The sequence below is a fragment of the Penaeus chinensis genome, chromosome 7, assembly GCF_019202785.1.
Source record: "Penaeus chinensis breed Huanghai No. 1 chromosome 7, ASM1920278v2, whole genome shotgun sequence".
NCBI classification, from domain to species: domain Eukaryota; kingdom Metazoa; phylum Arthropoda; class Malacostraca; order Decapoda; family Penaeidae; genus Penaeus; species Penaeus chinensis.
This window is the reverse complement of record NC_061825.1, coordinates 44,874,222-44,886,076: the sequence shown is the minus strand read 5'-3', so window position 1 is coordinate 44,886,076 and position 11,855 is coordinate 44,874,222.

Sequence of the window (11,855 nt, the reverse complement as noted above, 5' to 3'; positions counted from 1 at the left end):
TCCGATGAACGATATATTTTTCTAATAGCTTTCTTCGTGTTTCGAACGAATCTAGCCCTCATTTCCTTCGCAAACGAAGCACAGCTACTGTATCGGTCCCGATAGTTGGGGAGGGCATGATACATATCAGGGAATTTAGATGGGAAATTTCGAGAAAATAGACGGGACAAAACAACATATTCACTTGCCCCTTTTAAACCCCCTTTTTGGGGGGGAGGGGGGTCTGCCAAAATCTTCACCTCGTTTGTTCCGGCAGGACAGAGCCCGGCAAGCAACTTTTTGTCATTTTTTGTCACGACGTTGGAGGCATAAGGCTGCTGCGTTTCCTGGATATTACACCTTTATTATCGTTATTATCAATTTGCGAAGAAATTGCTATAGAAGTAAACTTTCATGTGTTCTACTACTTGTTAAGTTCAGATTTTGTTTTTTAGGTGTGGGGTGTCTCTTGCAATAATGCCATATTTTCCATATTCACTTTTCAATATATCTTGGCATCAACTATAATGGCCTTTTTATTGTAAATACATTCTTAGTCTCTTATTCTAATATTCGTTGTTCAAATGCGTATAACTTTCAATTAAAAAGTACTGTTACAGCATATCAGAAAACTTTTCATAGATGCGTGGTATCAGACTGCTTATATTTTCTTTGAATATGACTGTAAAATATAAAACCTGAAAGATATTCCCATGACCTAAGTTTCATAAGACTCTTATTCATAATAACATGGTAATAGTTAGGATGGTAATAATGATAATAATGATCATGATGCTGCTAATATTAGTACTAATGATAATGATAGAAATAATAACATCACTGATCATTAATGATAATGAAAATAATACAGATAACGATAGACAGTTTCATAATAACAAAGGTAATGATAGACATTGATAAAAGTGATGATTAATAAAATAATGATAATAACAATGACACAAATAATAACAACAACAACAATAATAATAGTAATAATAATGATAATAATAATAATAATGATAATAATGATAAAAATAGTAATAATAATAGTAATAATAATAAAACAAATAAAAATAATAATAATAAATAATAATAATGATAATAATAATAATTATACTAATAGTAATGATAATAATGACAATGATAATATCAATGATAATGACAATGATAACAAATATAATGATAAATGTAACAGTGATAAGGATAATAATAGAAATAGTAATAATAATGATAATGATGATGTTGATAATAATAATAATAATATCAATAGTGATAATAATAATGAAAATAATAGTTATAGTAACATTAACAATAATTGTAATAATAATAATAATAATAATAGTAATAATAATAATAATGATGATAAATAATAATGATAATGATGATAATAATAATATCAGAAATAATGATGATGATGACCAGATACTAATAATAGCAGGAGTAGTAACAACAACAACAACAACAATAATAATAACAATAATAGTAATGGTGATAATGATAATAATGATAACAATAATAATATTAATAATGATGATAATAATAATAATAATAATAATAACAACAACAAAAACAACAACAATAAAAATAATAATAATAATAATAATGATAATGATAATGATATTAACACCAACAACAACAACAATAATAATGATAATAATAATTGCAATACCCATAATGATAACAACAACAACAACAACAATAATGATAATAATAAGAGTAATCATGATAATAGTAATAATAATAATATTAATAATAATAATAATAATGTTGACAACAACAATAATAATAATAATAATAATAATAATAATATCAATAACAATAATTATGATGATAATAATGATGATTATAAAAATAACTTTAATACTACTACTACTACTAATAATAATAATAATATCAATAACAATAATTATGATGATAATAATGATGATTATAATAATAACTTTAATAATAATAATAATAATAATAATAACAATCTTCAGACCTGAAATATAGTCTCATTATCAGTAAACTTAGCTTGATCCTTGTAGTTATTTCTTCAATATCATAATGATTATAATAATAATAGTATTACTACTACAAGTACTACTACCATACTACTACCACTGTTACTGCTTATACTACAACTACTACTACAATAGTGGTGACAAAAATAACAATATTTATAATAAAAATAAAGATGTAAAAATGCAGAAAGGTAGAAATTAGAATGATATTATATGCATGTGATAATGATGATAGTAATGATAGTATTAAAAAAAAAAACATGAGTAATTATAAAATATAAAAATAGTAATAACAATACTACTAATACTATATCTATAATAATAATAATAATAATAATAATAATAATAATAATAATGATAATAATAATAATGATAATAGTAATAATAATAATAATAATAATAATAATAATAATAATAATAATAATAATGATAATAATAATAATAATGATAATAATAATAATGATAATGATGATTGTAATAATAATAATAATGATAATAATAATAATAAAACAACAATAATTATTACAATGATAATATATAATAACAAAATTATAAGTAATAATAATAATAATAACAATACTACTACTAATATTAATAATAACAATAATAATCATGATGATGATAATGATAATAGTAATGCTGATAATGGCAATATCAAAATAATAATGATGATGATGATAATAATAATAATATTGATAATAATAATAATAATGATAATAATAGTAATAATGAGAACAATAATAATAATAATGATAATAATAATAATAATAATAATAATAGTAATAATGATAATAATGATAATAATAATAATAATAATAATAATAATAATAATAAATATAATAATAATAATAATAATTATAATAATAATAATTATTATTATCATTATATTAGGGATAATAATAATGATGATTGTAATAATAACATAATAATTATAATGAAACTACTATTATAATAATGATAATAAAAATAATAATAATAGCAATGATAATAATAATAATAATAATAATAATAATAATAATAATAATAATAATAATAATAAAAAAAAAAATACGATGGTAATAATAGTAATAATAATAATAATAATAATAATAATAATAATAATAATAATAATAATATTGATGATAATAACAATAAGAATAACAATAAAGACAATAATGATGATAACAATAACAACAATAGCGATAAAAATAGTAATATTGATAATAATAGTAGAGATAACAAAATAAAAAAAAAAAATAGTTATATGAAAATTATAATGGTAACAATATTAATTATAATAATTAAGATGGTTATTTGTATAATAGTATCACAACTGATAATAATGATAATAATAAATAACAATAATGATAATGATAATGATGATTATAATATTGATAATATTAATAATAATAATAATAGTAATAAGATAAACGGTTAGTGGACTGATGAATACAAAGGCAACAAAATCTATAAAAAAAAAAAAAAAAAAGAATATATATATATATGAACATACTATTCATAAGATAATTATATCGAAATTATACATATTATATAGAAAAAAAAATCGCACTTAATTAAATGCGTTTGCCTTTATATACAAGACTAGATATCATGTTGTCTTTCTGATTCAGCCTTTATTGACTAATTAATCTTTCTTATCCACCCATCAAATAATTCAGAGCCATTTGAATCACAGACTCCATTATCTATAAAAATCCTTCCACTGATAAGTCCATTTACGGCATATTTATATAGTTCCATTGACGACCATTAAAAGTCGAACTAATCAACATAAAGCCTTAATTGCCGTTTGAATAATCTCTTTCCCTGGTAAGTACATCCATTAAATTCTCCAGTGAGGTTAATCAATAAACCTTCATCTCTCTGGAGAACTTTCAATATTACAAGGTTGTGTATCGATTTGCAGTCATTCGTCGTATTAACATTATGGAGAAGATGTGGGGTTTTGGACACGCCGAGAGATGGGGTATTGTTTCCCTTGTCAATGAGAGTGGCAGTGCTTGTAGCGCGTCAGGAGAGATCCATTAGATTTATTTTCCGTGCGGCAAACGTACACACATGGGCGCACACAGACATACACACGCCAGCACATACACACACACATGCACGCACACGCAAGCACATACACACACACATGCACGCACACACGCACGCACGCATGTACGGATGCACGGACCCACGCACGCACGCACGCACTCACGCACACACACACACACACACACACACACACACACACACACACACACACACATTTGTATTCATGCGAAAGTTATGAGAAATACTTAAAAATGCATACTGGCTTTGTGTACAGTAAGTTGTGTATGCTTATGACTCCCGTCACATTTTTTCAAAAGTTTACGCTGTAATTAGGGAATTTGACAAAAAAAAAAAAAAAAAAAAAAAAAAAAAAAAAAAAAATCAAGACAAGAGGCCAATCGAAACTATTTTCCGCCACAAAATACCTCTCTTATTTCGCATTTTAATCAAAATCATTTACAGCCTAATCACAATTCCGCTTCTGATCATCTCTCGGACCAATAAACTGCAACACTAAGGCAGTGGAAAGATTAAATCTGAGCCCCGAAATGCCTTTATCATATTAATACCATTCCTTGAAGTTCTGTGCAAACACTCTAGCCTCCTTTAACATTAATGGACCGGCAAACGCTCCACGTGGAACTTGGAACCGCCTTGTCAAGCACCGCGATTGTTCATTAGATAAAAGAATGACGAGGAGGTGGAGAAGGAGGAGGAGGAGGAGGAGGAGGAGGAGGAGGAGGGAGATTAGGAAGAGGAGGAAGAGGAGGAAGAAGAGGAGGAAGAACAGGAGGATGAGGAGGAGAAAGGGGGGGAGAAGGAGGAGGAGGAGGAGGAGGAGGAGAAGGGGGGGAGAAGGAGGTGGAGGAGGAGGAGGAAGATTAGGAAAAGGAGGAAGAACAGGAGGAAGAACAGGAGGAGGAGGAGGAGAAGGGGGGGAGAAGGAGGAGGAGGAGGAGGAGGGGGAGGAGGAGGAGGAAGATTAGGAAGAGGAGGAAGAGGAGGAAGAAGAGGAGGAAGAACAGGAGGATGAGGAGGAGAAAGGGGGGGAGAAGGAGGAGGAGGAGGAGGAGGAGGAGAAGGGGGGGAGAAGGAGGTGGAGGAGGAGGAGGAAGATTAGGAAAAGGAGGAAGAACAGGAGGAAGAACAGGAGGAGGAGGAGGAGAAGGGGGGGAGAAGGAGGAGGAGGAGGAGGAGGTGGAGGAGGAGGAGGAAGATTAGGAAGAGGAGGAAGAACAGGAGGAAGAACAGGAGGAGGAGGAGGAGAAGGTGGAAGAGATGGAGGACGAGAAGAAGGAGGAGGAGGAACAGGAGGAAGAGAAGGAAGAGGAGAAGAAGGAGGAGAACTAATAATAAGAGGAGGAGGAAAAAGAGGAGGAGGAACAGGTGGTTTTGGTGGTGGAAGAGGGGGAGGAAGAGAAGGAGAAGGAGGTGAAGGAGGGGGAAGAAGAGGGGGAGGAGGAGGAGGAGGAGGAGGAGGAGGAGGAGGAGGGGGAGGAACGAGGAGGAGGAGGAGGAGGAAGTGGTGGTTTTGGTGGTGGAAGAAGGAGAGGAAGAGGAGGAGGAGGTGGAGGAGGAGAAGGAGGAAGATTAAGAAGAGGATTAAGAGGAGGAGGAGGAAGAGGAGGAAGAACAGGAAGAGGGAGAGGAGATGGGGGAAGAGATAGAGGAGGAGAAGCAGGAGGAGGAGGAGCCGGAGGATGAGAAGGTAGAGGAGGAGAAGAAGGGGGACAAATAATAAGAGGAGGGGGGGGGGGGGTTGGTTTGCGAAGTTCTAGCTTCGCCCGGGCCTTCTAGATATGGCCCGGCCATAAGAGGAGGAGGAAAAGGAGGAGGAGGAAGAATAGGAGGAACAGGAGGAGGAGGAGGAGGAGGAAGAGTTTTGGTGGTGAAAGAAGAAGAGGAAGTGGAGGAGGAGGAGGTGGAGGAAGAGGAGGGGGTAGGAGGAGGAGGTAGGTAGGAAGAGGAGGAGCAGGAGGAGGAAGAAGAGGAGAATGAGATGAGCAGCAGGAGGAGGAGGAAGAGGAGGGAGAAAGGGGAGGAGGAGGAGGAGGAAGAAGAAGAAGAGGAAGAACAGGAGGAGGAAGTGGTGGAGGAGGAGGGGGAGGAGGCGGAAGAGGAGGAGTAGGTAGAGGTGGTTTTGGTGGTAGTGGAAGAAGAAGAAGAGGAGGAGGAGGAGGAGGAAGAGGAGGAGAAGGAGAAGGAGAAGGAGGAAGAAGGAGGAGGAGGAAGGAGGAGGAAGAGGAGGAGGAGGAGGAGGAGGAGGAGGAGGAGAAGGAGGAAGAAGATGGGGAGGAGGAAGAGCAGGAGGAGGAGGAGGAGGAGGAGGAGGAGAAGGAGGAAAGGGGTAGCAGAAAGATGAGGTGGGTAGGAAGAGGAGGAGGAGGAGGAGGAAGAGGGGTAGGAGGGGCAGTAGCAGGAGGGAGTTAGCAAGAGGAGGAGGAGGAGGAGGAGGAGGAGGAGGAGGAGGAGGAGGAGGATGAGAAGGAGGAGGAGGGGTAGGAAGAGGAGGAGGAGGAGGTGGATGAGAAGGATGGGGAGAATAAGGAAGAAGGAGAAGAGGAAGAGGAAAACGACAGGATAGGCGGGGAGAATGAGAAAGAGGAAGAGGAGGAGGAAAAGAACGAAAAGGGGAAGGGGAATGGCAAAGGAGGAGGAGGAGGAGAAGGAGGAGAATGAGGGGGTGGAAAAAGAGGATGAGGAGGAGGTGGAGGAGGAGGAAGACATAGAACAAAAGGGGGAAAAGGACGGGGAGAATGAGGAAGAAGAATAAAAGGAAGAGGAAGACGAGAAGATGGACGGATAAAATGAGGAAGAGGAGGAGGAAAAGGACGGGGAGAATGAGGAAGAAGAATAAAAGGAAGAGGAAGACGAGAAGATGGACGGACAAAATGAGGAAGAGGAGGAGGAAAAGGACGGGGAGAATGAGGAAGAAGAATAAAAGGAAGAGGAAGACGAGAAGACGGACGGAAAAAATGAGGAAGAGGAGGAGGAAAAGGAAGAAGAGAAGAGGAGAGGGGGGATGGAAAAGAAGGAGGATAGGAGCAAGGAGAGAGTAACAAATGGGGAGACATAAAGATGCCCCCAGTGTAATGATGGGGGACACTTATTCCACGTATCAGTGTTGGAAAGTGGAGGCAGAAAATCACCTGCCAGGTGGAGTGGGGCGTCATGTGATGGTCTTGAAATATTTCGTGATGGAAACCATGAAGGAATTTGAATGAACCAAAAATTAAATACGTATTGTAATATGATTCCATATACACTATGGCAGGTACGAAGATAATTATTATGTTTACGAGGCTTCATGATAAGAAGATTGGTTTGCTGAGTTATCACGAAACATAACACTTACATACATAAAGATTCAGAATTTCTAAGTATGTTTTTTCTAACGAACATTTTGAATGTAATTATACATAGAGACATCAGAATAACGGTATAGGAAATATTTTCAAGCAATAAGGGTTAGATTGATGTGCTATAAAGTCTCTTCGTCATTATCACGGGTTTTCTTATCGTAAACCTGCTGGCGTCGGCGGAGGACATTTGAATTACTGTGAGGCTGGAGGTAGATGGCTTTTCAGGAGTGCGAGGCGAGAGAGGAGGAGGAGGAGGAGGAGGAGGAGGAAGAGGAGGAAGAGGAGGAGGAGGAGGAGGAGGAGGAGGAGGAGGAGGAGGGGGAGGAGGAGGAAGAGGAGGAGGAGGAGAGGGGGAGGAGGAGGAAGAGGAGGAGGAAGAGGAGGAGGAGGAGGAGGAGGAGGAGGAGGAGGAGGAGGAGGAGGAGGAGGAGGAGGAGGAGTGCTTTTCAGGAGTGCGAGGCGAGAGAGGTCACAAGAACAGGTACAGGAGGAATGGGAAGGGGGGTGGGGTGTTAGGAGGAGGAGGAGGAGTGCTTTTCAGGAGTGCGAGGCGAGAGAGGTCACGAGAACAGGTACAGGAGGAATGGGGAGGGGGGTGGGGTGTTAGGAGGAGGCGGAAAGAGAAAGAGGTGGGTAAAGAGGAAAAGGAGGAAGAGGAGGAGGAGGAGAAGGAGGAATGGAAGAGAAGAAGGGGGGAGAGGAGCAGGAGAAGGACTGGGGGGGGGGGGGGGGGTGTCAGGAGGACACGGAAAGAAGAGAAAGAGGAGAAGGAGGGAGAGTAGGAATAGGAAGAGGTGTTTGAGGAGAAAAGGAGCAGATAGAGGAGAGGACGCATCCCCTCCTCCTCCTCCTTCTCCAGGGTGGTGATAGTGGAAGAGGAGGATAAGGAGAGGGACGAGGGAGAGATACAGAATGAAGGAAGGAGCCGAGATACGATGAATGAAGGAGAAAAGTAAAATAGGAAAGAAAGGGAAAAAGGATGAGTAAAAATAGGAAAATACCCCCTCACCCCCAAAAAAGAAAGAAAGAAAGAAACGACCAGAGAGAATATTTTAAAAAGGTAGAAAGAAACAATCAAACCTACATAACTCGCAAACGCCATTTACTTCCCGTCCCTTTAAGAAAATCTGTAGCTAACAACGTACGACAAATATTGACATCAACCCTCACGTGATGATGGTACATAAACGTGTGTACAACAAACAGGGAAGATCCTAAATGCAGTTGGTATATAAGACATTAATTGGTCGCACAGAGACACACACACAAATACACCCTCTCAGTCTCTCTCTCTCTCTCTCTCTCTCTCTCTCTCTCTCTCTCTCTCTCTCTCTCTCTCTCTCTCTCTCTCTCTCTCTCTCTCTCTCTCTCTCTCCACAAATACATATACAGAGTCCTTTTATATCTACATCTATTCTGCGTGCTGTCCATTAGCGCCACCATTCACGAGGCGAGTAGAGAGAGTAAGCAAACAGAATTTAAGGAAAATGGGGTGTGAACAGGAAAGATAACGATCTAAGGAGAGATTATTTTCTACTTATTAATTTGCTTAACTTTTAGCTATTCTTTATGGTATCTTCTTCCTTTTATTAGTATTGCTTTTATTATTATTATTATCATTATTATCATTATTATTATCATTATTATTATTATTATTATTATTATTATTATTATTATTATTATTATTATCATTATTAGTGGTAGTAGTAGTATATAAGAAGAGCTGAATGATTTGAAAAAATCGCATCTGTGAGAAAATTATATAAATGTCTAAGGAGTTGAAAATTCTTATCGTGTCAAAAGGTTTACACTTTTAGATATCGCTTTTTTCCTAATGGTAAAATAATTCGTTCCTTGTAAATAACAGTTATCATGCAAATGGTATTAAATTAGTACCCTTTGCATTAATATTAAAAAAGCACACACAAGCATTACTTTTGCTATCGCTGTATTTTATTATTCTTATTTTTACTAAAATTATCGTATTATTATGCGCTCATTATCAATATTATCATTATCATTATTATTTTTTTTTTTTTTCTTATTTTACTATTATTATTATTATTATTATTATTATTATCATCATCATCATTAAACTGTTATTATCATTATTATTATTATTATCATTATTATTATTATTATTAACATCATCATCATTATTTTTGTTATTATCCTTATTATTATTGTTATTATTATTATTATTAACATTATTATCATTATTATTATTATTTTTATTATCATTATTATCATTATTATTATTATTATTATTATTATTATTATTATTATTATCATTATTATCATTATTATCATTCATGTTGTTGTTATAATTACTACTGTTATCATAATTATTAACAGTTATTGTTGCTATTGTTATTATTGTTATTATTACTATTATTACTATTATTATTATTACTATTATTATTATTATCATTATTATTATTATCTTTATTATTGTTGTTGTTTTTGTTGTTGTTGTTATAATTTCATTGTTGTTATTATTATTTTTATTATCATTATTACTATTATCATTATTATTATTATTTTTATCTTTAATGATATTATTATTATGTGTTATTATTGTTATTATTATTATTATTATATTATCATTATCATCATTATCATTATTATTATCATTATTTGTAGTAGTAGTAATATCATAATGATAACAATAGGGAAATGAATAATGATAATAATGTAATTATTATTACTATGTTATTATTATCATTACTGTTATATTATTATTATTATTATTATTATTATATTATTATTATTATTATTGTTATTATTATTATTATTATTATTATTTATATAATAATAATAATAATTATTATTATTATTATTATTATTTTATATTATGTATTATTCATCGTATTATGATTATATACAATATTATTCTCATTATCATCATTGCTTTTTTTATTATTATGAGCAATTCCATTAGTATCGTTATTATTATTATTAAAATCATTGTTATTACTTGTTATTATTTTTGATATTATTATATTATTATTATTATTATCATATTATTATTATCATCATCATTATTAGTAGTACTTTTATTATTTCTATATTCATAATTTATATCATCGTTATCATTCTTATTATTCTTTTATTATCATTATGATTACCATTATTATAATTCTTATATTGCCATTATAACAGTTACCATTATTATCATAGCTATTAATACTATTATTGATTACCACATTTAACATTCTAATTGTCATAGTTATAATAAACTATTTGGTTTCGGATAGCCGTGTTCGTGTAAGTAATCTACGGTATTTGACACCACATTTCATTACTTTACTTTTCCTGTTTGGCAACTTTACAATCTAGTTCACTTTTAGTTATGATTATTGTAAAGGTTACATTGATAGGGTACTTGCATTATGGTGGAGGAGTATAGTATGTATCTATTATGTATAAAAGTCAGTATTCTATTAATATAAGGCAGAAATAATGTAATGGTGTGATACTTGCAGGTCAGCAAAACACACGGAAACAGATATGGAGAGTAAAGGAGGAAGACAGAATGAGAGACAGACTTTCAGACAGGTAGATAGCGATGGACTAGTGAAAAAAGACCGCTGCTTTACAACGGTGACATTATAATCGCGATAAAAAAGGGACCTCACGCAAAACCAGTTCGGGGTACAAAAAAAAAAAAAAAAGTAAAAAAAAAAGTAAAAAAAAAAAAAAAAATGTTTGATTAAATAATATTTCCTCATGTGTGTTTGCTGAATCTTCTTTCAAACTAAATCCTCGCCTGACTGCTATTCATGCAAACACCTGCGAGCAGAGACGAAAATCACAGCAAAAGCATGCAAACTTGCCTGCTTACGTGCATGCAAACATGCGTCTTTCCTGAAACAAGAATTAGGAACTTTTTCCTCATCGGGAATGTGAAAAAACGGTTGGCTTGTGCATGCGTGCCACACACACACGCACACACGCACACACGTACACACACACACACACACGCACACACACACACACGCACACACACACACACACACACACACACACACACACACACACACACACGCACACACACACACACACACACACACACACACACACACACACACACACACACACACACACACACCACACACACACACATCCCCCACTCCCACTTAACCCTCCCCCCCCCACACAACACACACACATAACCTCTTCCCCCCCGCACACACATTTACACTCACACAGTCACACCTTCACACAAATATTGACGCGAGACTGGCAAAGTCCCCCCCTTTTTATCTCACAGCCAAGCTTCATTACATGTAGTTCTTTTGACGCGAGCATGATGGTGAAGAATTCCGTGTTTTTTTTTTTCTTTTTTAATTAATGGAACTTGCAGTAAAGCTATACTATTCAAATGAGCGCAGGCGGCCATTCCCCCACACGCCAGAATTGGAAGCGAACGTACTAGCGGCTCACTCAAATTATGTGATTATCCAACGAGCTG